Source organism: Taudactylus pleione, unplaced genomic scaffold, assembly GCF_031769625.1.
Source record: "Taudactylus pleione unplaced genomic scaffold, aTauple2 ptg000032l, whole genome shotgun sequence".
NCBI classification, from domain to species: domain Eukaryota; kingdom Metazoa; phylum Chordata; class Amphibia; order Anura; family Myobatrachidae; genus Taudactylus; species Taudactylus pleione.
This window is the reverse complement of record NW_028284434.1, coordinates 2,667,671-2,692,748: the sequence shown is the minus strand read 5'-3', so window position 1 is coordinate 2,692,748 and position 25,078 is coordinate 2,667,671. Positions and strand designations below refer to the sequence as shown.

Here is a 25,078-nt window from a genome sequence, read left to right as displayed (position 1 = left end):
CGCTGTGACTTATCTTGTCACCCATCGACTGCTGCTGCTAGGCACACAGGACGGGACTCAAGAGAGAAATGGGCACAGCCGAGGCTGATAGGATGCTGTTCGTGGGGAACTTAGATCCCAGGGCCACCAAAGAGATCCTGTTCGAGCTGTTTCTGCAGGATGGTCCTGCAATTAATGTTAAAAATCGAAAGGAGAAGGATGGAAAGTCGAAACAATTTGCTTTTGTTAATTTCAAATATGAGGAGTCTGCTGCCTATGGAATGAGTTTGTTAAATTGAATCGAACTCTTTGGGAGGCCACTGAAAATTCAATTCAGATCAGCAAGCAGCCATGGCTCCGCAGAAGCAAATAGCACAGCCTACTCACCACAAGGAAATGGCAATTTTACTGGAAACAGTCCAGCAACACATTACTGCAGGCATGATGGCAATGGGGAGTTCATGAAATACTCTGAACTTTCACCTCCTGTTCCAAACTATCAGAGATCTTACTCTTCTCCAGACAATCTTCAAAGACAAGCAATGATGAATAACTTCTATAGGTCGGAAACCCCTCATGGATCCAGCCCAGCAATGATGGCCCAACCCAGTTACTCACCATCACATTATCCACCTCACCAAAATCGGTACAGTCACAGATCTGATCATTCTCCCCCACACAGGTATGATTCCTCTTCCAGCCACCGATCCAGTAGAAGCCATAGCTCTCATCCTTATCTAAAGGAGAGTTACCACAGTTGCAGAGATGCATACTACAGAGGAGGTCAAGAGGAGCACTATCATGGCACTGATGGCTGGAGTCAAAGCCAGAGAAAATAGCCTAGGTGGCATTCATCTCACCACTAATCTGTCACGGTCACGTCTACTTTTTACTGGATCTCTGTTTGATCAGAAGACTCTCTTCTTTTACTTCTACGCAAAAAAAAATCTTTCCTTGAGCTGTTAGGTATCCTCTAAAGGACCAGAGTATTGAAAAACAGTTATCATCTCTCAGATAAGTGTTATAATAAACATGGCAAAATAGAACACATGGTTAACAGAAGAGACATTCTTTTAGATTAGGTTGCTGGGAGAGGGAATACGTGTTTTCTGATCAGAATTAACCCCCATACAAGAAACATCATCACATGGCTAAGGTATATAGATGACATGTTTTTTATATTGGAGGTGATGAGAACTCCTTAAAGGATTTTGTGAAAACTCTGATTGACAATGATGTCAACCTTAAATTGACCTTCAGCATTAACAAGGAAAAAAATCTCATACCTTGAGCTCCTTATTTATAGAGGTCACACTAACACGATTGAAACTTCCCTGTATAAACAAGAAACAGCAACCAATATTCTTCTACACTCTTCTTTCGAGATATTACGCAGGGTGGGAGGGAAGTGTGATCTGGAAAGGTGTAGAACAGCCCCACATATAGGCCTTAAAGGCATCATGCCTAATAGTCGGATCTAAATAAGAAACATTCTCTGATCCAAAACTCCCCCATGCAGCAACTAGTTTACTGCCTACCCCAATTAGAGACAACCAAAATGGGTTGAACTTTCAAAAACTTGCCCCCATATTTTGAGACCAGGAGTAAGTAAGTAGCACAGGAGAGTGGTCAGAGATACCTCTAGACAAATAAACACAATATGAGTGGTCCAATAAGTGCTGTCCCCATATACAACTCGTCTTCTCTCCTGGATGACTCAATGATCTCAAATAAGGAGAAAAGATAACATATAGTTATATTCCAGATTTAAACGTTTTTTTCTCAAATGGATGATCACACAGATAGAGACCACTCACCTAGAATAGGTGAGATATGTTCACATAAAGGTATCTTTATACATTCTACTCATCTGGTCCCAATTTTATTGGTGATATTCAGGGCTTGTTCCCTTCTGGGACGAGACTCACCTGGAATCAGATCTACCCATTCCGCAAAAGGTATCTTTACACCATGAAATCAGTATTCCTCCATTCGTCTAGATGATAATCTTATATACCGCATAACAAGAAGTCCACTTCTGATAAAATCAGTATTGTTTATTGTCCAAATATCATAAAAGGGTCTTCAATCCCATAAAATATAAAAATATTATCAAGCAATCTTCATAAAAAAGCAACAAGGTTGTCCCATGGACTGGAATAATATCCCATATAGGTACAAGGGCCACTCCACCCGGAATGGTGCGGACACCTAGCACCCAAGATGTAAAAAAGTACAGGGATAAATACCAGTCCAACTTGGGGTTCACCTTCTTATTCCACCAATGCGTTTCTGACTCAGAAGTCCTTCCTCAGGGTGTACTAAGATTCACAGGATCACCCTCCTATTTATACCTCTCAGTCCAAACAGGAAGTAAGATCCAAAGTGGATCAATCGTGGGTAGTCTCTAAAACATGGCACATAATCCATTGTACCAACATATACTAAACATAACTTACACATCACATAAGCTACATATAATGTACCCTAACGTTTAGGTCTCCCTCCGTTAGTGCATAGACGAAACTATGAAACAAATAATGCACACAATATATATAAAACGGACTCTAAGTGGGAAAATCCAGTCCATATTTTTAGAAGGGCCTCATTGATCCTAAAAACTAAAGTCCCAAATTGGCGCCAAGAGCAATCACGAGCATCAATGCTTGATCCATCATAAATGCACGTGACTTCCAGTATGCGGCTGCTACGTACACGGCACTTCTGGTTATTAGGAACCATCCGGACTTCTATTGTAGAGGACTCCAGGGAGCATTACAACATCCGGTCACGGCAGTTAGAGACCCGCATCACTTCCGGCTTTTGGAACGCACCCAGAAACATTGATACCATACATTAGTGTTCCGATTCAATACAACGGAATGTCCGCTATTTCTCTTATAGGTGCCATGTTGTAGAAGACCCAAGGAGTAGATAGTATTATGCAGATAGCAGCAAAATACATGCAGATTCCAATAAATGGGGAACATAAAACAAAAAACAAATCGATGTGTTAATAACACTGAAAACAGACCTTACATATGCAAATAAATAATTGTTATTATATAAACCAGATAATAGACAACTTATAAAAACCATTTGGTCTCAAAATTAACATTGAGGCCACACGGTGTCAATGTCTTTAACTGATATATCATTTCCATTTCCATCTGGGCTAATTTGACATCTCTATCATTCACCCGCCAGTTAATTTTGGCAGTTTTGATGCCACAAAAAGAAACCAGATGTTTAATATCGCAGCCATGTGATGATTTGAAGTGTAAAGAGACATTATGTGTTTCAAGCCCTTTCTTTATGTTTCTGCCATGTTCAGCCAATATCACTTTTAACATTCTCGACGTCCTTCCCACATACTGGCTGCCACACGAACATTCCAAAAGATACACACAGTAACTGGTACTACACGTAATGATTTCGAACATTTTCCCCGTTCTTGTAGATTTAAAGTGTGTAATCTTGGAATTAGTGGATCTACATGTTTTACACATAATGCATGTACCGCAATGGAAAAACCCTTTTGATTTAATTCCACCAACCAATGGTTTAATGATAGTGCTTTGCACTACCTGATCCTTAATATTCCGTGCTCTACGATACACGAATCGAGGTTGTGGCTCTATATGATCTTTCAGTAGAGGATCCCTGGTCAGTATACTCCAATGTTTGGACACCATTTTTTCCAATTGTCTGTACTGACTATTATACCTAGTTATAAATGGTATTTTGGGTTTATTATCCTTCTTCACACCGCCAGTTTTAGATAATGCTAGTTGTCTGTCTAAGTCGGCACCCTTCTGCTTTGCAGCACCTACCAATAGTCTATTATATCCCTTAGTTAGGAACTGTCCCTCCAATAAATCTGCCTGTGTTTCATAAGTGGATATGTCAGTGCAATTCTGTCTAATACACTGAAACTGACTATTGGGAATGCTTTTCAACCAATTATAGTGGTGGTTACTATCATTTTTTATAAATGAATTGCAATCTGTAGTTTTAATATAATTTTTTGTTTTTATACAATTATTCTCAATATAGAGAGTAAGATTCAAAAAATCTACAGATACCTCACTGATATTAAATGTTAACTCTATATTGAATGTGTTGCTATTTAAATGTTGGCAAAAGAGTTCCAAAGAAGCCTGGTCTCCCCTCCAAATAAACAAAATATCATCTATATAACGGCACCATGTCACCAGACTGGCTCCAAACTGGTGGCCATTCCAGACTGCCTGTGCCTTCCACCAGGCCATAAACACATTAGCATAATTTGGAGCCAGTCTGGTGCCCATGGCTGTACCCGTCAATTGGAGGAAGAAGGAACCGTCATACCAGAAAAAGTTATTCTGCAAAATCATATTGATACCATCCAAAATAAATGTTTTAGAATCATCACTTTTATAACTCTTATCCAGAAAAAATTGGACTGCCTTCAAACCCAACCGATGTTCTATAATGGTATATAGAGAGGTGACGTCAGCCGTCACCATTCTATATCCCTCTTGCCATACTATATCTGATAGGACATTAATAACTGATATTGTGTCCTTTAGAAAGGAAGGAGTGTCACATACCTATGGTTGCAACTTGCAATCAAGATAATGGGACAAGTTGGACAAGACTGAATTTGTGCCAACCACAATGGGCCAACCTGGAGGCCTCTCTCTATTTTTATGTACTTTCGGAGGCACGTATATCACCGGAATCGAAGGTCTATCTATTATTATATAGTCACGTTCTGTCTCCGTGATTATACATTTTGTGGTGTATAAAGTAAGAAAAACCATCAATCTCTTAGTTATCATCTCCGTTGGATTATTCCTTAACTTTTTATACGTCAAACTATCCGATAATTGTCTAACAATTTCCCCATTGTAATCCTCCACATCCATAATTACGACACTCCCCCCTTATCGGCTGGTTTAATAACAATTTGGGTGTTATCCCTTAAAGTTTTGACAGCATTGCTTTCCTCTTTAGATAAATTCATATTTTTAAGAGGTTTAAAACTATTTTTTTCTAAATCATCCTTTACCAGCCATTCAAAGGTCTCTATAAAGCAGCCCTTCTTTTGGGTAGGGAAGAAGGTGGACTTCTTTTTAAAAACTGAATAGTTTTCATTAGCTGTTAACAGATAATCACTAAAGAAACGTTTTAAAGTTAACCTCCTAATGAATTTTTGCTGAACAACAAAGACCTCAAAGTCCCTGACATGACTCGATGGGGTGAATTTTAAACCTCTCTCCAATATCCTTTGTTCATATTCATTTAATATATATTTACTGAGGTTATAAACCTTTGTTTTCCCACAGTCCTGATTGGCGGAACTTTTTCTGGTATGAGGGTTCCTTCTTCCTCCAATTGACGGGTACAGCCATTGGCACCAGACTGGCTCCAAGTTATGCTAATTTGTTTATGGCCTGTTGGGAGGCACAGGCAGTCTGGAATGGCCACCAGTTTGGAGCCAGTCTGGTGACATGGTGCCGTTATATAGATGATATTTTGTTTATTTGGAGGGGAGACCAGGCTTCTTTGGAACTATTTTGCCAACATTTAAATAGCAACACATTCAATATAGAGTTGGCATTTAATATCAGTGAGGTATCTGTAGATTTTTTGGATTTTACTCTCTATATTGAGAATAATTGTATAAAAAACTAAAAATTATGTTAAACCAACAGATTGCAATTCATTTATAAAAAATTATAGTAACCACCACTATAATTGGTTGAAAAGCATTCCCAATAGTCAGTTTCAGTGTATTAGACGGAATTGCACTGACATATCCACTTATGAAACACAGGCAGATTTATTGGAGGGACAGTTCCTAACTAAGGGATATAATAGACTATTGGTAGGTGCTGCAAAGCAAAAGGGTGCCGACTTAGACAGACAACTAGCATTATATAAAACTGGCAGTGTGAAGAAGGATAATAAACCCAAAATACCATTTATAACTAGGTATAATAGTCAGTACAGACAATTGGAAAAAATGGTGTCCAAACATTGGAGTATACTGACCAGGGATCCTCTACTGAAAGATCATATAGAGCCACAACCTCGATTCGTGTATCATAGAGCACGGAATATTAAGGATCAGGTAGTGCGAAGCGCTATCATTAAACCATTGGTTGGCGGAATTAAATCAAATGGGTTTTTCCGTTGCGGTACATGCATTATGTGTAAAACATGTAGATCCACTAATTCCAAGATTACACACTTTAAATCTACAAGAACGAGGAAAATGTTCGAAATCAAGGATTTCATTACGTGTAGTACCAGTTACTGTGTGTATCTTTTGGAATGTTTGTGTGGCAGCCAGTATGTGGGAAGGACGTCGAGAATGTTAAAAGTGATATTGGCTGAACATGGCAGAAACATAAAGAAAGGGCTTGAAACACATAATGTCTCTTTACACTTCAAATCATCACATGGCTGCGATATTAAACATCTGGTTTCTTTTTGTGGCATCAAAACTGCCAAAATTAACTGGCGGGTGAATGATAGAGATGTCAAATTAGCCCAGATGGAAATGGAAATGATATATCAGTTAAAGACATTGACACAGTGTGGCCTCAATGTTGATTTTGAGACCAAATGGTTTTTATAAGTTGTCTATTATCTGGTTTATATAATAACGATTATTTATTTGCATATGTAAGGTCTGTTTTCTGTGTTATTAACACATCATTTGTTTTTTGTTTTATGTTCCCCATTTATTGGAATCCGCATGTATTTTGCTGCTATCTGCATAATACTATCTACTCCTTGGGTCTTCTACAACATGGCACCCATAAGAGAAATAGCAGACATTCCGTTGTATTAAATATGAACACTAATGTATGGTATCAACGTTTCCGGGTGCGTTCCAAAAGCCAGATGTGATGCGGGTCTCTAATGTCACAATTGGTGTCTGTGAGTTACCTGTCTCAGGTGGTGATCGGGTTTCAATGGAGGCCGGCATGACTGGAACCACAGATGATGTAGATGAATAGCTCTTTTATTATAAGAAGTGGGTAGCAGTGAGAACTGCCTTTGGTGATGAGTGACTGGAACTGGAAACTTGAGATGTTGGAATGTGACCAGAAGGAACTTAGAGGGACCGGACTGGGACCGGCAGGTAGGCTGACTGAGCTGGTCAGGTTACTAGTAGATGGGCTTGCAGACGGATGGTAGCATGGAAGCTACTTGTTGTGACTTGGGAAGCCGTGGGTAGATGTTGGTAGCTGGGTGGCTACGTGGAGCGGCTGGATAGCCGTGGGTAAATGCTGGTAGCTGGGTAGCTACGTCCCACGGCTGGATAGCCGTGGGTAGACGCTGGTAGCTTGGTGACTACGTGGAAAGAACTGGTGAGCTTGGAACTTGACTCTGGACTGGAACAATGTGGACTGAACTGGAATAACATGACAATTGCTGAAGGGAAATCAGGTAATGCTGAGACGAGGGTTAAACAGGGTGATCCGGAAATGCTGTGACAAGGTTGGAACTCAGGTGCAGGCTGGATAGGATAATTGGGAATAACAGGTTTCAGGAAGGAATGGGTAGGTTTGGGAATTTTAGGTTCAGGGAAGGAGTACGTAGGTAAAAGGAGCCGGAGTTGATCCACAGCAGGAAGCAAGGCAGGGTGACACGATGCAGGTTTACAGAGTGCCAGTGACCAACCAGGAGTAGGACTAGCAGCAAAGCACAGGCCAGGTATTGCTGTAACAGGACGTCTGGATGCCAGGTATGACTATAGCAGGTTTTCGGGATGTACCAGGGGTTGCTGCCAGCAGATTTACTGGATTGCCAGGTACAGCTGTAACAGGTTTTCTGGATTGCTCCAGGGGTTGCTGTAGCAGGTTTCAGGGATATACTTGAATGCAGAAACAGCAAGAACCATACACCACGGGAAGACGACATGTTCAGGCCCAGAATGCTATCAGGAGAAGATATATATACCATGGGTCTGGCAGCAATTGGTGGATACAGACAGGTGGTCTGGTAGTAGCATTCTGAGTGGTGGAAGGCACAACATGCAGAGGGAGTATTCATCTCTGCAGCTCTGTGAATCAGAACCACACCTGTGATTCCAATCAGGGCTAGCAGTGCTCACAGTCAGAGGAGAGGCCAGGTGCAATAATCAGAGCAAATCCTCCAGGCAAATTACACACACAGATCCATGGGGAGCTGACAGGGGTAAGTCCCAAGGCAAAAAGGTGACAACTAGACAGGGTCGTGACATCTAACAGCCATGACCAGATGTTGTAATGCTCCCTGGAGTCCTCTACAATAGAAGTCCGGATGGTACCTAATAACTGGAAGTGCTGTGTACGTAGCAGTCGCATACCAGAAGTCACGTGCATTTACGATGGATCCAGCATTGACGCTCGTGATTGCTCTTGGCGCCAATTTGGGACTGTTGTTTTAAGGATCCATGAGGCCTCTCTAAAAATATGGACTGGATTCTCCCACTTAGAGTCCGTTTTATATATATTGTGTGCATTATTTGTTTCATAGTTTCGTCTATGTACTAACGGAGGGAGACCTAAACGTTAGGGTACATTATATGTAGCTTATGTGATGTGTAAGTTATGTTTAGTATATGTTGGTACGATGGATTATGTGCCGTGTTTTAGAGACTACCCACGATTGACCCACTTTGGATCTTACTTCCTGTTTTTACTGAGAGGTATAAATAGGAGGGTGATCCTGTGAATCTTAGTACACCCTGAGGAAGGACTTCTGAATCAGAAACGCGTTGGTGGAATAAGAAGGTGAACCCCAAGTTGGACTGGTATTTATCCCTGTACTTTTTTTCATCTTGGGTGCTAGGTGTCCGCACCATTCCGGGTGAAGTGGCCCTTGTACCTATATGGGATATTATTCCAGTCCATGGGACAACCTTGTTGCTTTTTTATGAAGATTGCTTGATAATATTTTTATATTTTATGGGATTGAAGACCCTTTTATGATATTTGGACAATAAACAATACTGATTTTATCAGAAGTGGACTTCTTGTTATGTGGTATATAAGGTTATCGTCTAGACGAATGGAGGAATACTGATTTCAGGGTGTAAAGATACCTTTTGCGGAACGGGTAGATCTGATTCCAGGTGAGTCTAGTCCCAGAAGGGAACAAGCCCTGAATATCATCAATAAAATTGAGACCAGATGAGTAGAATGTATAAAGATACCTTTATGTGAACATATCTCACCTATTCTAGGTGAGTGGTCTCTATCTGTGTGATCATCCATTTGAGAAAAAAACATTTAAATCTGGAATATAACTATATGTTATCTTTTCTCCTTATATGAGATCATTGAGTCATCCAGGAGAGAAGACGAGTTGTATATGGGGACAGCACTTATTGGACCACTCATATTGTGTTTTTTTGTATATTAGAAGGAGTGGTGCTCCTGAGTGTGGACTGAGCGGCAGTCCTTTGGGGCGCAGGTTGTTTCTAGATTTTGGTTTTATTCTTCACCTCTAGACAAATAGACCACTTCAGACACTGCCAATGATATACTGGAAAAGGTCGATACTAGATCTATATGAGAAAACAGATTATAAGAAGTTGAGTGACACATATATTGATTAGCAAGAGAATTACAAACTCTCCAAATTTCAAACCAGTCTGTTTCAGCGATCAGACTAGCAAATGGGGTGGGAGTGGGAAAGGAAGGAACACAACTACCACCTTTCTTCCATCAATCCATACAGTGGTCCATAACATTGTTAAAATCTCCCAAACATATCACCGTGGTGTCCGGGGATTTCACAACAAACATAGTCACCTGGCTGAGAATCTCATTACTATATGGAGGAGAAATATACACAGCTAGTATATGAATCAACATTCTATCTATATTAACACGAATAAATAGAAATCTACCATGATTATAAACCAAACTGGATTCTGACTGAAACTGCACTGACTATTTATTAATAACAAAAACTCCTCTTGCATTACTTGAACATTTAGAATGGTATATATACTCTATCCAGAGCTTTTTAGGGGCCAATATTTTACTACCATATAAGGTTGTTTCTGAAAGACAAATAATAAAAGCACAATATTTCTTAATTTGGGACATTTAGACCCCAAACGTTCCATCCAACTATGTTAATCTCTTTATTTACCACAGTCATAAAGCCTCAATGGATCTAATTGGGAAACAGAGCATACTAAGCTGCGTAAAAAAACCCCTCATATAGAATCCTCAAAGCGGGCCTGTACTGGCAATACATTAGCATGCATCTGAGAAAATAAGACACATGCATGGATGAATCTGAGATCCATTTATGCATTTGTGTTAAAAATTTAATTTGTGTAAAATAAAAATTAAAAAAAGGGAAATGTGCCACACCCCCCTCACCATCCAGCCCTGGGTTTTTCACCACCTGTCCTGACTGTGAAAATACAGAGGAAAAATGACGTAGGGGTCCCCGTATTAAGCACAGCCAGCACCAGGAATGATCAGAACCAGTCCTTGTTGCCAAAATACAGGGGACAAACAATGTAGGGGTCCCCCGTATTTAGTGCAACTAGCACTGGGCTCTCTGCTGGTCCTGGAAATACAGGGGAAGAATGAATAGGGTTCCCCTGTAGTTTCCAGATCCAGCACTGGACTTTTTCTAGTGGGGGCTTATGCCACAGCCAGGGGAGCCCTTTCACCAGGCCCCCTAGACAAAATATCAACCCTGACCACTAGTCATTCCAAGCCAGGGATCCCTGGGGAGCTTGGGACTCCACGAATAAAGTGGTCCCCCTCTTCATGGTGGTGGGTGCCGGGTTGATAGTGTGGTGTAAAAAAGTAGAAGTATAATATTGTATTTTGCAGTAGAACTACAGGTCCCAGCAAGCCTCCCCAGCATGCTGGTACTTGGAGAACCACAAGTACCAGCAAGAAGGGCAGGTACCTATAGTACCCCTATAAAATAAATATAAAAAAACAGACACTGTTTGTTTTATTATTTTATTTTACTGCACCTTCACCATGGGGTGGCAGCTTTTAAGCTCTTTTTCATAGTGCCACCTGCCCCAGGACTTCCTTTGCAACTTCACCTGGAGGGCGCCACCCATCCAGCACATCCCCGCCCTCTTCTCTCTTTGGCAGCTCTTCACTGCTGCATCCCCACATATGGATTGGCCTGATGGTGCATCGCGCTGGATTTATATAAGCCAGCCGAGGGGGCGAGGTGAGGATGTCACAAGCCATGATTGACTTGCGGCTGTCATCTTTAAATTTTAAAAATGGCGCAGTAGAACTTTTGTTGTAGAACTACAAGTACCAGCAGGCCTGTAATGCCCCGCATGCTGGTACTTTTGGTTCTCCAAGTACCAGTATGTGGGGGAGGCATGCTAGGACATGTAGTACCACAGCTAAAGACAATATTAACAATTCTATTTTTTTCCACCACATTTACACTATCAACCCGGCACCCACAGCCCCAGGGGTCCCGGGGATAGCACTGGGATATCAGCCTAGGCCTGGGGTGCCCTGTTGACACTGACTACCTCCCATGGGTCCTACTGGCCCCCACTTGCCCCGCCTAGGCTGCTAACAGCCACACTGCCACCACCTATCTCCCCTGTGTCTCAGCCACTGCTAATGCCCGCTACCTCCCCCCGGGTCCTTGCCACAGCAAATGTAGGCTTCCTTCCCCCGGTCCCGGCCCCCACCCGCAGAAGACAGCCATCTTGGTGCACCAAAGTGAAGCCACAGTGAGTACACCTGTGGGAGGCTCCTAGTGAGGTTGCGCAATTAATTGAATCTTCCTATCTTTATAATGGTGCAATTGTGAGGTAATAGTTTAAAAGCTGTAACTTTCTCATTTACCTGAAAGCCAAAAGGCCCTACCCTGGAACAATAGCTACTTAATTAAAAAAAACCCAAGCCTAAATTTGCCCCTTACCCTGAGTTATGTCTTCCCAAAAATCCACCATAGAGAGCAGCAGAAAAGTGGTCCTAACTGGGTGTCAGAAAAAACTGACAGTTGGAAATTTAGATTACTCCCAAATCCTCTTTTTTTTTTGCCCTGAAATTTGGCATGCAGCACTGAGCAACAGTTCTACCTATCCTTGCCAAATTTCAGCTCAGTAACTCCAATAGCTTTTGAGGCATAGCCCCATAAACACCAAGCCCCCCCATCAGAATTCTCTATGGAGACTTCTATTTTTTTCCATCCAGCTTTAATATAATATGCCCTTATAATACATATATAAATATATATATATACTGTATATATAGACATTTGCCTGGCACTCAATATCCAAAATTAGTGTGGGTGACCTCCGCAGAAATAACAAACATAAAGTCTCAAATGGGCAGCGGCACTCGACCAAAGAAACACAATTATTGCAGGGTTGAATAAACCTCTATATTCACTTCGACGTTTATAGCATGCAAAACCATGGATTTTCATCAGGAAGTACAAACAACATATAATACACTTACCTATAAACACAAGGAAACACCACGTGTAGCCGATCGTGTCTGCCAGGATCCCCATCTGACGTCATTGCTACTCACTGTGCAGTGTGCACTGTACGTCTGACATGTCCATCGCTATGGCAACCAAAATAAACAAAGTGGATAACACATACCACCACCAACACTATACAAAAATGTTTTGGTTAAAAAGCAGAACTGAGAAAAATGTACAATAATGAAAATAGGGGTTATACAAAACATATAATATAATAACCCTAACTGACGAGAAAGAACCAATTTATATCAATCTAAGTAGAAACAGAATATACTGGAAAAAAATACCAGAGCCTGAAATAGAATACAAAGAGGGGTCCAGAGAAAATTAATCTAAACATGATAATGGCAGTGTTTAATTTAGCCCATATGGTTGCAGTGTGTTGAGTCGGTGTATCCACCGTGCCTCAACCTGTATCAATCGTCGAGATCTATCACCCTCTCTCACACTCAAGGGGACATGATCGATCATTTTATACCGTAGGGTCGACAAACTATGTCGATGAGTTTTAAAGGGGTGTGCTACTGGCTGATCAGAGTCACCGCCACTCAGAGCTTGGCGGATGGCTGATCTATGTAAAGCCATTCTCTCACGTAACTGGCATGTTGTTTTCCCAATATACAAGAGACCACAGGGGCACCTGATGAAATAGATAACATGTAAGTACATAATTAATCTTATAACGATGTCCTGTGTTGGGGTGCACAAAACTGTCACCTGTTTCAAGAAAACCACAGGAGGTACAGCCTAGGCATTTATAATTGCCAGGTTTTTTTGACATAAAATGTACTTTAGTGGGATTCTCAAAGTTGGTAATATCATTGTGCACGAGCCAATCACGAATGTTCTTACCACATTTATAACATGGTAATAAAGTGGTATCATTTAATGTGGGAAGACTAGAATCAGTGCTAATTAACGGCAAGTACTTTTTGGCAGTTTTTATGATGGAACTACTGCCACTCACATCTTCAGTATTGAGCTTGGATTCTGTCACTACTTTCGGGCCAGAAGAGCTTTCTGTCTGGCAAGTCTAAGGGTACTCAGTGGGTAACCACTGTGATGAAAACTTTCAGTCATAATGTCCATCTGTAGTGCCTCATCCCAGTTTTTGAGGATTCATAGGATTTGTAGTGATCCTATTGATGAGGCACTACAGATGGACATTATGACTGAAAGATTTCATCACAGTGGTTACCCACTCAGGCCCGCCAAGAGCCATGGCGGGCCTTGGTAATAGGGGGCGTGGCCTAATCGCAGGAGGCGTGGCCATGCCCCCTTGCCGAGAAAAAATAAAATAAAATAAAAAAGAGTTGCAGCCCGCGAAGCGGCAATGCGCTCTGGGGAGGGGGGGCGCTCTGAGCCCCGTCAGCCCGGCGCAAAGCCAGGGGGGTGCAATCAGTGTGATTGCTGCCCCGCACAGGCATAGGAGACTGCTGTGGCTGCTGCTCAGCAGCCACGAGCAGTCTCCAACTGCAGCTCAGTACATGCTGTGTGCTGGGCTGCTTTGAGGGGGGGGAGTGGCACCGGACCCGGGCCCCTACCGGGCCCCTCAGAAAGCCTGGGCCTGGGTAATCTGTAGCCGCTCCCCCACTCACTCGGCGACCCTGTGCCCACTGAGTACCCTTAGACTTGCCAGACAGAAAGCTCTTCTGGCCCCGGAAGTAGTGACAGAATCCAAGCGCAATACTAAAGATGTGAGTGGCAAATTGGTCTGGGTTAATAGTTTTAGTGCCAGCAGTAGTTCCATAATAAAAACTGCCAAAAAGTACTGGCCATTAATTAGCACTGATTCTAGTCTTTCCACATTAAAAGATACCACTTTATTACCATGTTATAAACGTGGTAAGAACATTTGTGATTGGCTCGTGCACAATGATATTACCAACTTTGAGAATACCACTAAAGTACATTTTATGTCAAAAAAACCTGGCAATTATAAATGCCTAGGCTGTACCACCTGTGGTTTTCTCGAAACAGGTGACAGTTTTGTGCACCCCCACACAGGACATCGTTATAAGATTAATTATGTACTTACATGCACAAGTCAATTTGTTATCTATTTCATCAGGTGCCCCTGTGGTCTCTTGTATATTGGGAAAACAACATGCCAGTTACGTGAGAGAATGGCTTTACATAGATCAGCCATCCGCCAAGCTCTGAGTGGCGGTGACTCTGATCAGCCAGTTGCACACCACTTTAAAACTCATCGACATAGTTTGTCGACCCTACGGTATAAAATGATCGATCATGTCCCCTTGAGTGTGAGAGAGGGTGATAGATCTCAACGATTGTTACAGGTTGAGGCACGGTGGATACACCAACTCAACACACTGCAACCATATGGGCTAAATGAAACACTGCCATTATCATGTTTAGATTAATTTTCTCTGGACCCCTCTTTGTATTCTATTTCAGGCTCTGGTATTTTTTTCCAGTATATTCTGTTTCTACTTAGATTGATATAAATTGGTTCTTTCTCATCAGTTAGGGTTATTATATTATATGTTTTGTATAACCCCTATTTTCATTATTGTACATTTTTCTCAGTTCTGCTTTTTAACAAAAAAATGTTTGTATAGTGTTGGTGGTGGTATGTGTCACCCACTTTGTTTATTTTGGTTGCCATAGCGATGGACTCGTCAGACGTCGCGCCCGCTGCACAGTGCGTAGCGATGACGTCAGATGGGGATCCTGGCAGACATGATCAGCTACACTCGTGGTGTTTCCTTGTGTATATAGGTAAGTGTATTATATGTTGTTTGTACTTCCTGATGAAAATCCATGGTGATTGAAACATCGAAGTGAATATAGAGGTTTATTCAACCCTGCAGTAAATGTGTTTCTTTGGTCGAGTGCCGCTGCCCCTTTGAGACATATATATATATATATATATATATATATTTATTTTATTTTTTAAGGGCATAGTCGTGCCCTTATATTAAGGTTGCCTATAAAAGAATGTAATCCTCCATAGATAATTATTGAGGGGGCATGGTGTTTAAAGGGCTACACCTCAAAAGATGTTAAACGTACCAAGCTGAAATTTGGCATGAACAGGTAGAACTGTCTCTTGGTACTGCCTGCCAAATTTCTGGGGAAAAAAATGAGGATTTGGGAGTAATCTTAAGTTCCAACTGTCAGTTTTTTCCTGAAACTCTCAGTTAGGACGACATTTCTGCTATTCTCTATGGCATAACTCAAGGTAGGGGATGAATTAAGACTTTGGGTTTGTTTAAATAGGTAGCACTTGTTCCAGTGTAGGGGTTGAGAATGTTACAGTTTTTAAAATATTACCTCACTTTTGCGCCATTATAGAGATAGGAAGCTTCAACTTGTTGAGTTGCCTCAGTAGGTGCCTTCAGCAGGTGTACTCACTGTGGCTTCACTTGGGTGCACTAAGATGGCTGGCCAGTGCAAGTGGTAGTGGTGGTGTGACCCGGCGGAAAGAAATGGCTGTTAGCTGCAGCCAACCGGGGGAGGCTTAGCGGGCATAAGTGGCTGCGGGACCCGGTGGCGGTGCGGGCAGTGGTGGCAGACAGGTGCAGCGTGCACAGATCTGGGAGATCCAAGATGCCTGTATCTGTGTGTGATAAAAATAAACACAGATGCATGAACTTGATCAGTGAGATCTGTATGTGCTGCTCTATGTACAAAATGAAACTGTTAAAATGAAAAAACAAAACGCTGTGTCCCCCAGAAATGAACCAGCACCGGGCTATGCAGACCAAGTCCTGGTGGCACTAATACAGGGGATAAATGATGTAGGGGTTCCCCATAGTAAGCACAACCAGCACTGAGCTACTTAGAACCAGTCCTGGTTGCCAAAATATGGTAGACAAATGATGTAGGGGTCCCCTGTATTCAGCACAACCAGCACTGGGCTATGAGCTGGTCCTGATTCTGGAAATACAGGGGAAAAATGCATAGGGTCCTCCTGTATTATCCAGAACCAGCAGCAGACTTTTACTAGCAGGGGGCTAATGCCACAGCCAGGGGAACTCTTTCACCAGGTCCCTCAGCCAAAGCATCAACCCTGATCACTAGTCAGCCCAGGCTGGGGATCAATGTGGAGCTGTGGACCCCCACAATAAAGCAGTCCCCCCTCTCCAGTGCACCCCAGACCCAGGCTGATATTTCGGGGCTATCCCAGGCACCCCAGGCACCCCAGGCCGGTGGGTGCTGGGTGGATTGTGAATAGTGTGGTGCATTTGTTTATAGTAAAAATTGTCTTTTGCTGTGGAACTACAGGACCCAGCAAGCCTTCCCCGAATGCTTGTAGTTGGAGAACCACGAGTACCAGCATGCAGGGCATTACAGCAAAAGAAATACTAAAATAAACACAAAACACACACCATTGAAATAAAAATTTCATTACAACATACATACACACACACACATGTACACACACATGCACACACTATCTCATATACTCACCTATGTATGCCTGAAGCCAATCATGTCTACTTGTCCAAGTAGATAATTCACAGGGTACCTGTAATAAAAAAATCCATACTCACATCCTCCTATGTGTGGATCACATCCTCTTTGTTCCATGTAGCATCCCAGGGCTTGGCAAAAAAACCCAGCAAATACTCAGACCCACGGACAATAGTACTGTCCTATAAGGACAGTACTACCCAAATGATGGCTTCACAGTGGGATTTCACTATAGAAATCCCGGAGCAGAGTGCTCATTGGCTGAGGGAGGCGAGCCTTCTACCTCTTAGTCAATGAGCAGTTCACACCATTGACTTCAATAGTGAGAACTGTGAAAGTAACTTAAGGTTACTTTCATGCCCATTTCAAAATTGGCACCTCAGCTTATATAAGCCAGTGCAAGGCAATGGCATGGCAGTCTGATTTTGGGGAGGCAGCAGAGAATAGCTGCCAAAGAAAGAAGATGCCGGGCAAGTCCTGGATGGGTGGTGCTCTCCAGGTGAAGACGCCATGGTAGTCCTGGGGGAGGCATTAAGCATATAAAAGAGCTTAAAGAATGCCTCCCCCCGGGGGAAGGTGCAGGAAAATAATTTATTAAAACAATCAGTGTTCTCATTTTATTTTAATTTCTTTTACAGAGAAACTATTTATACCAGCTTGCTAGTACTTGTGGTTCTCCAAGTACCAGCATGCGGGGGAGTCTTTCTGGGACCTGTAGTCCTACTGCAAAAGACAATTTTAACTTTCATGTGCACCACACTACACTAGCAACCAGGCACCCACCGGCCAGGGGTGCCAGGGATAGCCCCGGGCTATCAGCCCAGGCCTGGGGTGCCCTGAAGAGGGGGACCCACCTCTATAAAGGGGTCCCCAGCTCCCCAGGGATCCCCAGCCTGGGCTGACTAGTGGTCAGGGGTGATGCTTCAGCTGGGGGACCACTAGAATGGTCTCCCCTGGCTGTGGCATTACCCCCCTTCACTAGAAAAAGTCTGGTGCTGGTTCTGGGTACTACAGGGGGACACTACACATTTTTCTCCTGTATTTCCAGAATCAGGACCCACTCAGAGCCCAGTGCTGGTTGAACTTAAAACAAGGGACACCTACGTCTTTTGTCCCCTGTATTTTGGCAACCAGAAAACAAAACAGGGAGCACTAATAGATAACTTGTATCATACTGGTGTATATTAATAATGTTAAATCCAAAACAAATGGAATTTAATAATAAGGATCTTTAATAAAATATTATATGAAAATATTGATCAGAAAAGATCTGCTCACTTCACTAAGCAATAACATCTGACATATTAGGCACAAACATTGAACAAGTTGTAAAATAAACAATTCTTGCAAATCAAAAGTATACAGTTATTCAACTCTTAATTGGATAGTGAATTAGCACATGAACATAGAAAAGTCCTGTTGCTGTAATAAAAATCAAATAATTAATGTATTGCATGATGTTATCCCGCAAAGTCTATGACCCATATATAATATCCAGCATGAAGAATTTAATAAGCTGTATAAATAGCCAATATTGGGTTAATCTCATAGATAGTGAAAGTACTTACCCGGTGAATAGCTGTGATAGTCACAGTAAAAGCATCCGCTGTCTGCACCACAGCTAATCCAAAACCGGGTAAAATAAATGATGCATCCACTGTGTCAGGAGCTGTAGGTATCAGCAGCTGCTAAAGAAACCCACTTTATCTGGCTGTGAGTCCACTTTATCTGAAGCTATGTATAATAGCGGCTGTCAGTTAATGGATGCTGGAAAATTGCTGGATTCGCCATGTTGTGCAAATAGCATGAATATAACCTGGGTAATCCCGGGCAGATGCAAGTGTCTCAACATACAAAATAAGGTAGTAGTGGGAGTCCTGATGCATTTCTTGGCCTTGTATCAACTGTCAGTTTTTTCAGAAGAACTTATGAATAAATAATAAAGGGAAGATAACCTCCATACCAGAAGATGGAATAACAGGATCAACATGAACAGAATCAGCAAAGGAGCCCGGGTACTTCTGCAGCTGTGTCAATCCTGGATCAGGTGGTAATAGAAGGTATAAATAATCCCTTAGCACCTAAGGATGTATTCATATTTATATTAAAAGTCCTTTATTTTACTAAATCTGCGCTATGAGCATTCTTTCATGTTTACTGAGAGCTCCCAAAGAAACCTTTATATGAGTACAGAATAAGTATCTTTGTAAGATATAGTGTGAGCATTTCTATATCCATCCTATTTGGTATGCTTTTGTTGCTGTTGGTGGAGGTTTATTGAAAGAAACCTTGATAATAGTTACGCTGCATACCTTAATGTCAACATAAATGTAAGCACTATTTCATATGTGCCTTTCAATGAGAGTGAAATTTAGGTGCCCTTATGCATGAATGTTTTGGCTATCATCCAGAACTCATCTGGCTGTTTATCATTTTTCATGGTTTACCTATCTATATGAACTTGGTTGTATCCTATACTAGCTGGAGTACCTGGCGTTGCCCGGGATTTTAAAAATGTTTGTTTACACATCATCCTCCAACAAACCTTTCCTTAGGCAGGCTTCACGAATAGTGTGACAAACTTCCCCATCAACAGTCCTAAGGTCTTTGATGGAAGTAGTGCCTGTAATGGTTTAAAGCAAATTTCGGAGATGGAAGCATTCAAAATTAGTTGGATGTACAGTGTAAACATGGCCAAGAGCTTCTGTTGCTCTGATACCAGGGTGACCATCTACAGCGACTCCCTGTTTTCTGTACATAAAAACTTTTTGAGAAGCATTCCAAGTGTAATATTTTGGAAGCTCACAGCACAGCAGGGTTCTTGCAAAGTCATAATTTTGACACGGGCCCTGATTCAGAGTCGGATGCTCTGACAGAGCGCTTGCTCTGAATCAGGGCCGTCCAGCTGAAATTTTAGAGCGGCCTCCCGGCCACTCGCATAGCTGTGGGTGACCACCCACAGCTATAGCGAGCGGCCAAAATGATGGTCGCGATGGTCAAGACCGTTGCGACCATCGGGCTTGCGACAAGACCCTTGCAGTAGGGTCTCATCTGCCGCAAGCCCAGAAGTGCTTTGGGCTCTATCAGAGCCAGAAGCACTCCCACTGACATCACTAGTGATGTCAGTGGGGCCGGCCCCAGACGGTAGGCATTCCATGGGAATGCCTCCGTCTGGTCAGCCACGCCCCCAGCACGCCCACCAAAAGTGAAGTGCTGTCAATCACCATCAACAGCACGCCCCCTTTGGTGCGAGACCCATAACGACGGCTTGGCCATCGTTATTCAGGTCTCGCGCATGCGCTCGACGGAGCCGCCTCCGTCGTGTGCATTCGCACTTGGCCAAAATCGACCCGCTTGCGAGCGCTCAGCACTCGCGAGCGGGTCTGAATCAGGCCCACAGTTCAAAGAAAGAAGTCAATGTTATTGAGTAATTTGGTGTAGTCAGAGAGATGAGAATGCTGGCAAAGCCTGCTAAAGCTCTCTTCGATAATAAACATTAAGATCATGTCAAAACATGACAACACAAAATCCTTGCTCCAAGGCCCTACCCATATGCCGTGAGGCCCCACAATGAGCGTCCAGCAAAAATTGTGTTTTTAATTAATTAAAAATTAACAGTAATTAATTTCGATTTCAAATTTTTTTAGTTGCCTCTGCCGTGTTTTAATACGCTCATATATACAATTTCACGATCTTCGCTTGTAAACTGTGGATTTGTATAGAAAGACAGAAGGACAAATTTTTGCTTTTATATAGTAGAGAAGAGAGAAGATAGTAGATAAGCTAAATCCTTTTCTAATTCCATACCTGACCTGTAGAGGGTGAATGATATTCCCAATGCAGTCACTATAAGCAAAAATTTAGTTTAATTAATTAAATATTTACAGAAATTAAGTTTGATTTCAAATTTTTTTAGTTGCCTCGGCCGTGTTTCAATATGCTCATATGTAAAATTTCACGATCTTCGCTTGTAAACTGTGGATTTGTATAGAAAGACAGAAGGACAAAAGGACAAATTTTCGCTTTTATATAGTAGATTGTGCTAAAACTGTTTTTTATTGTTTATTTATATAATTATTAAACTTATTATCATTTATTTTTATTGCGCCACAAGTGTTCCATAGTGCCTTACATATACATAAACAAATAAGTAACCAGCGACTTACAATACAATAGACGGACAAGGATAATAAACATTGCTATTTTAGCAACCTTTACACCCACATAAGCAGCCAAGTGTTAGTTGCCCTAGTGGGGAGTAAAATATAAATGAAAATACAGTAGGGAGATGCACAAAAGGGTAGAAGGCCCTGGTCAAAAGAGCTTACATTCTAAAATGGAGGGGCAGACAAACAGGAGTGACACAGATTAGGTAGGCGGGTAGGAAGGAAGATGTAGCAGCAAGTTAGGATGACAGCTGGAAGGCTTTAATGAATTAGTGGGTCTTAAGAGCTCATTTGAATGATTGTAGAGAGGTGCAGAGTCTGATGGGGAGAGGGAGGGAGTTCCATAGGTGGGGAGCAGCGTGGGCAAAGTCTTGGGAAGAAGTAATCAGTTTGCATGAAAAGTGGCATGTATGAAGTGAACGAAGAGGGCAAACATCAGTCCAAAGGGATACATTGACATTTGGAAACTATTAAAGCCTTACAGATACAGAAGTTAACATCTAGAACAGGACTGGAGCAAGGATTCATTACCTCTATTTGTTTGCATAACACACTACCTCAATGACTTCCTCTGTATTGTTCCTGCTAATTTTTCCAGATGTGCCAAACACATTTTATCTATTATAGCACTGTTCATTAAAACTGTGTTTAATTGCACATGAAAAAATGGAAGGGCCAATGACTGCTCTCTCTTTCCTAGGTATTGAAATTGAAACTAGAAACAATACAACAAAGGAATCTGTGCTGATAGATATTCTGATGAATTTGTATGGAAGAAAAAGAGCAGAGCACACTTTTAGTATAAATTTTAAAAAATCTAGATTTATTGTCTTATAATACTTTATCTTTGTACACAATATAATATAATATAATGATTCGCACCTGGTGTATAAACATTGCTAAGGAAAACTACTCTGATTGTGAGAGACCTGCACATGTGCAGGATCTGTACTGTGCATGGGCAGGTCCCCCTCAGCGACATCTGTCACAGTTCCCCCAAATCGCAGCCTGCCATTTGAGAATCGGGAGTGGGCAGGGCTTGCCTCCATTCCAGAAAATGGAGGCATATCGCGCCTGTTCTCTGTGAGTGCCGAGGCCAGGGTCTGTGTCTTCTGAAGCAGACTTCTTGGCCTTAACACCATAGCTGCAAGGGTCTATCTGAGTAACCTCATGGCTACTTAGTTTGCCGATGGTCTTTGGATGCAGCACTTGGTTCTGGGGGGACATCTATTTACACCACTTGACTCCTGCTGCATTTGTTTATGAATTGTATGATATTGCACAGATGATTCCGTGGCTGTGTAATACCGTACAACTCTGAATCAGACCTATAGTACTTAATTACATAAAAATATAAAAATAAAAAAATGGCAATAAAAAAGATTAAACATAGTAGTAGTAATATCCAACTGGATATATATAGATTAGGCGTTTTCTGTGTTTTGGTGCTTGAAAGGCCTATCGCTCTTGTATCGGGAGCAGCTACAGGTACAGGAGGTAACCACCCTCAATAATAAGTATTGTTTAGAAAAGTTGTCGTACCACAGTGCTAAACCTATGATTTGTAGCTCCCTTTAACATAATTTTAAGTGATCAATATTTCATCATATAATAGTGCATTTTATTAAAATTTTAACAATAAAGTTTTTTTTTAAATATTGATTCTTGCAGAAATTATAGGTTTACTGTATTATAGTGCATGTTCCCTATTACCAGCTGACTTTTAGCTGTTTCTGTGAATCACCATATAATAGGACAATTATAATGTGCCAAATATATAAAACAGAGGGAGGGAGTGTGTGTTTGGATCAATGAAGAAGACAAGGACAGTTGTGAATCGTAGTGCGGGTAAAAGGAATTGGGAGAGATGCAGTTGGATGGGAAAAAAATGTCCTGGTTTTACTGGAAATGTATAGGATAATTAGTTGGTCCAGTCTCCTCTGTTTAGTGACCGTACAATGTTCATACTTGTCCTATTAATCCTTAGGTGGTAGATTGTAGTCGCTGTGTGATAGGAGGCTCTCTGTTATAATTATCTGTGTGATTCCTTAGACATTCAGCGGTATTGTGTTTCTAATATTACTGTGTCAGGCCCACTAGACCCGTCAGTACTTACCCTTCCTCGCCGGGCTGGCTGTTATTTTCTTTGTACCATGGTCTATGGCGGCTCGTCGCTGACACTGTACTGGTGGCAGTTTCTTCCTGCACTGCCTTCATGTGCTGAGTTCAAGGATGACGTCACAAATTTACGGCACCTCCAGGCTGATGTTGCACCCTCGGCTTGCTTCGGCTCTTTAGTCCTGCACCGCCTCTGTGCGCCTTCATCCTCCATGTGCCTGGGTTTGCAGTTGATATCTATGGGAGAGAAAAGTGGATTGATAGTGCTGATTTGTAAATGTAGCATGGTCCAATGTGTTTCGGTTTTGTATAGCCTTTTTCAAGGTGTGTGGTCTGCTGCTGTCACAATCTACTATAACTACTTCCAGGATTAATTGTTTCCATTTTCTCATTGGATTTTCTCATGGGATGGGTGTGGTCAGGATTGATTGATTCTGCTGTTTAGCATGAGAATGAGTGGTGGGGGTGACATAGGGATAGGGGGATAAAGTGGTATTCTAACTATTATCAAATTTTGTGTAGTTTGTAGAATATATATGGGGTATTTGTAACATTTCATATGAGTGATTTTTGATCTGTTTATATGGATAGTTTGTTATTCGATATAAGTGATACAGTTATCAGAATCAGTATTTGTTTATGAAACAAGGAATGTGTTTTTTTGTTGTTTCAATTATCTCTTTGTTTGCTGAAAGTTGCATGCTGGAATGTGCTTTATAATATATGTTTATTCTCATTGTATCTATGTATCTCTGTCTTTACTGACCACTTTTTAATTATGTATCATATGTGCCAAGGTTATTGATCTGGCAGACTGACCTCTTTTTAATATAAAGTGAAGGTTTAAAGTATGTTTTGTATTTCTAGGTCTATGTTGAGACCACTAGGCCTAAGTGTGCCTAATGTCATTATCCATTTAATTTCTGCTTTATTTATTCTTCTGTTCAGATCTCCTCCTCTCCAATAACATTCTATTTTTTCAATTGCTGTGAATGTTAGTTTACTTGGATCTTGGATGTGTTATAGTTTGAAGTGTTGAGAGATGCTGTGCATCTCAAAACCATTAGCAATATTTCTTCTGTGTTCTCCAATCCTCTGATTTAATTGTCTAATTGTCTTGCCCACTTATTGTTATCCACAAGGGCATTCTAATAAATAGATGATGCCTTTTGTGTCACATGTCATAAATTGTTGTATCTGAAAGGTCTTTTGTGTTATATTAGAAGAGAATGTTGTCGTAGGTTTGGTTGTTTTGTTTCCCATGGTAAGACCATTTTAACATTTCCCACAATGGAAAATTCCTTTGATTTTGCGTAAAGTGATGATTGATGTTTGATGGCGATTGTCTGGTATAATATGATTGTGTACAAGTTGTTTTTTAACATCCAGGGCTTTTTGTAGACTATTGAAGGTCTTGATGGGAGACATTTTTAAAGTGTTTCATCTTTTCAATAATATATTCCAATTTTTATTTAGGATTTTTTTAATATTCTTTGAAGCTGTGTTATATTCTGTTACGAAATACACAGATTTTTGTTTTGTGTCGGTCTTATTCTTGCATTTGTATTGCAAGAGTGATTCTCTTCCTTTGTACAGAACCTCTTGATAGGCTCTTTCTATTAGTTCCTCTTTATATTTATTTTCCAGGAGTTGTTTTTTGAGTGTTTCTTTTTGTTGTTTGAAATTGTCTACAGTTGTACAGTTCATTCTAATATGGGTAAACTGGCTCTTTGGAATACTTTCAAGCCACTGTGGATGATGTCCACTCGTGGCCAGGATGAAAGCATTCACATCCACATTTTTGTAGTAAGTTTTTTTTGTATCTCCCCTTCTTGTATGTGTATTTCAAGGTCGAAAAACTGGACTGCTGTTTTGCTATATTG

General features: G+C 41.4%; 1 protein-coding gene and 1 pseudogene across 1 annotated transcript in view; both read left to right on the top strand.

Moving 5' to 3' along the window:
* The window catches only part of LOC148538911 (uromodulin-like), a 199,765-nt gene that overhangs the window by 43,124 nt on the left and 131,563 nt on the right, over window positions 1-25,078 (top strand). The window lies entirely within an intron of this gene.
* Window positions 69-845, top strand: LOC148538914 (RNA-binding protein 7 pseudogene; annotated as a pseudogene).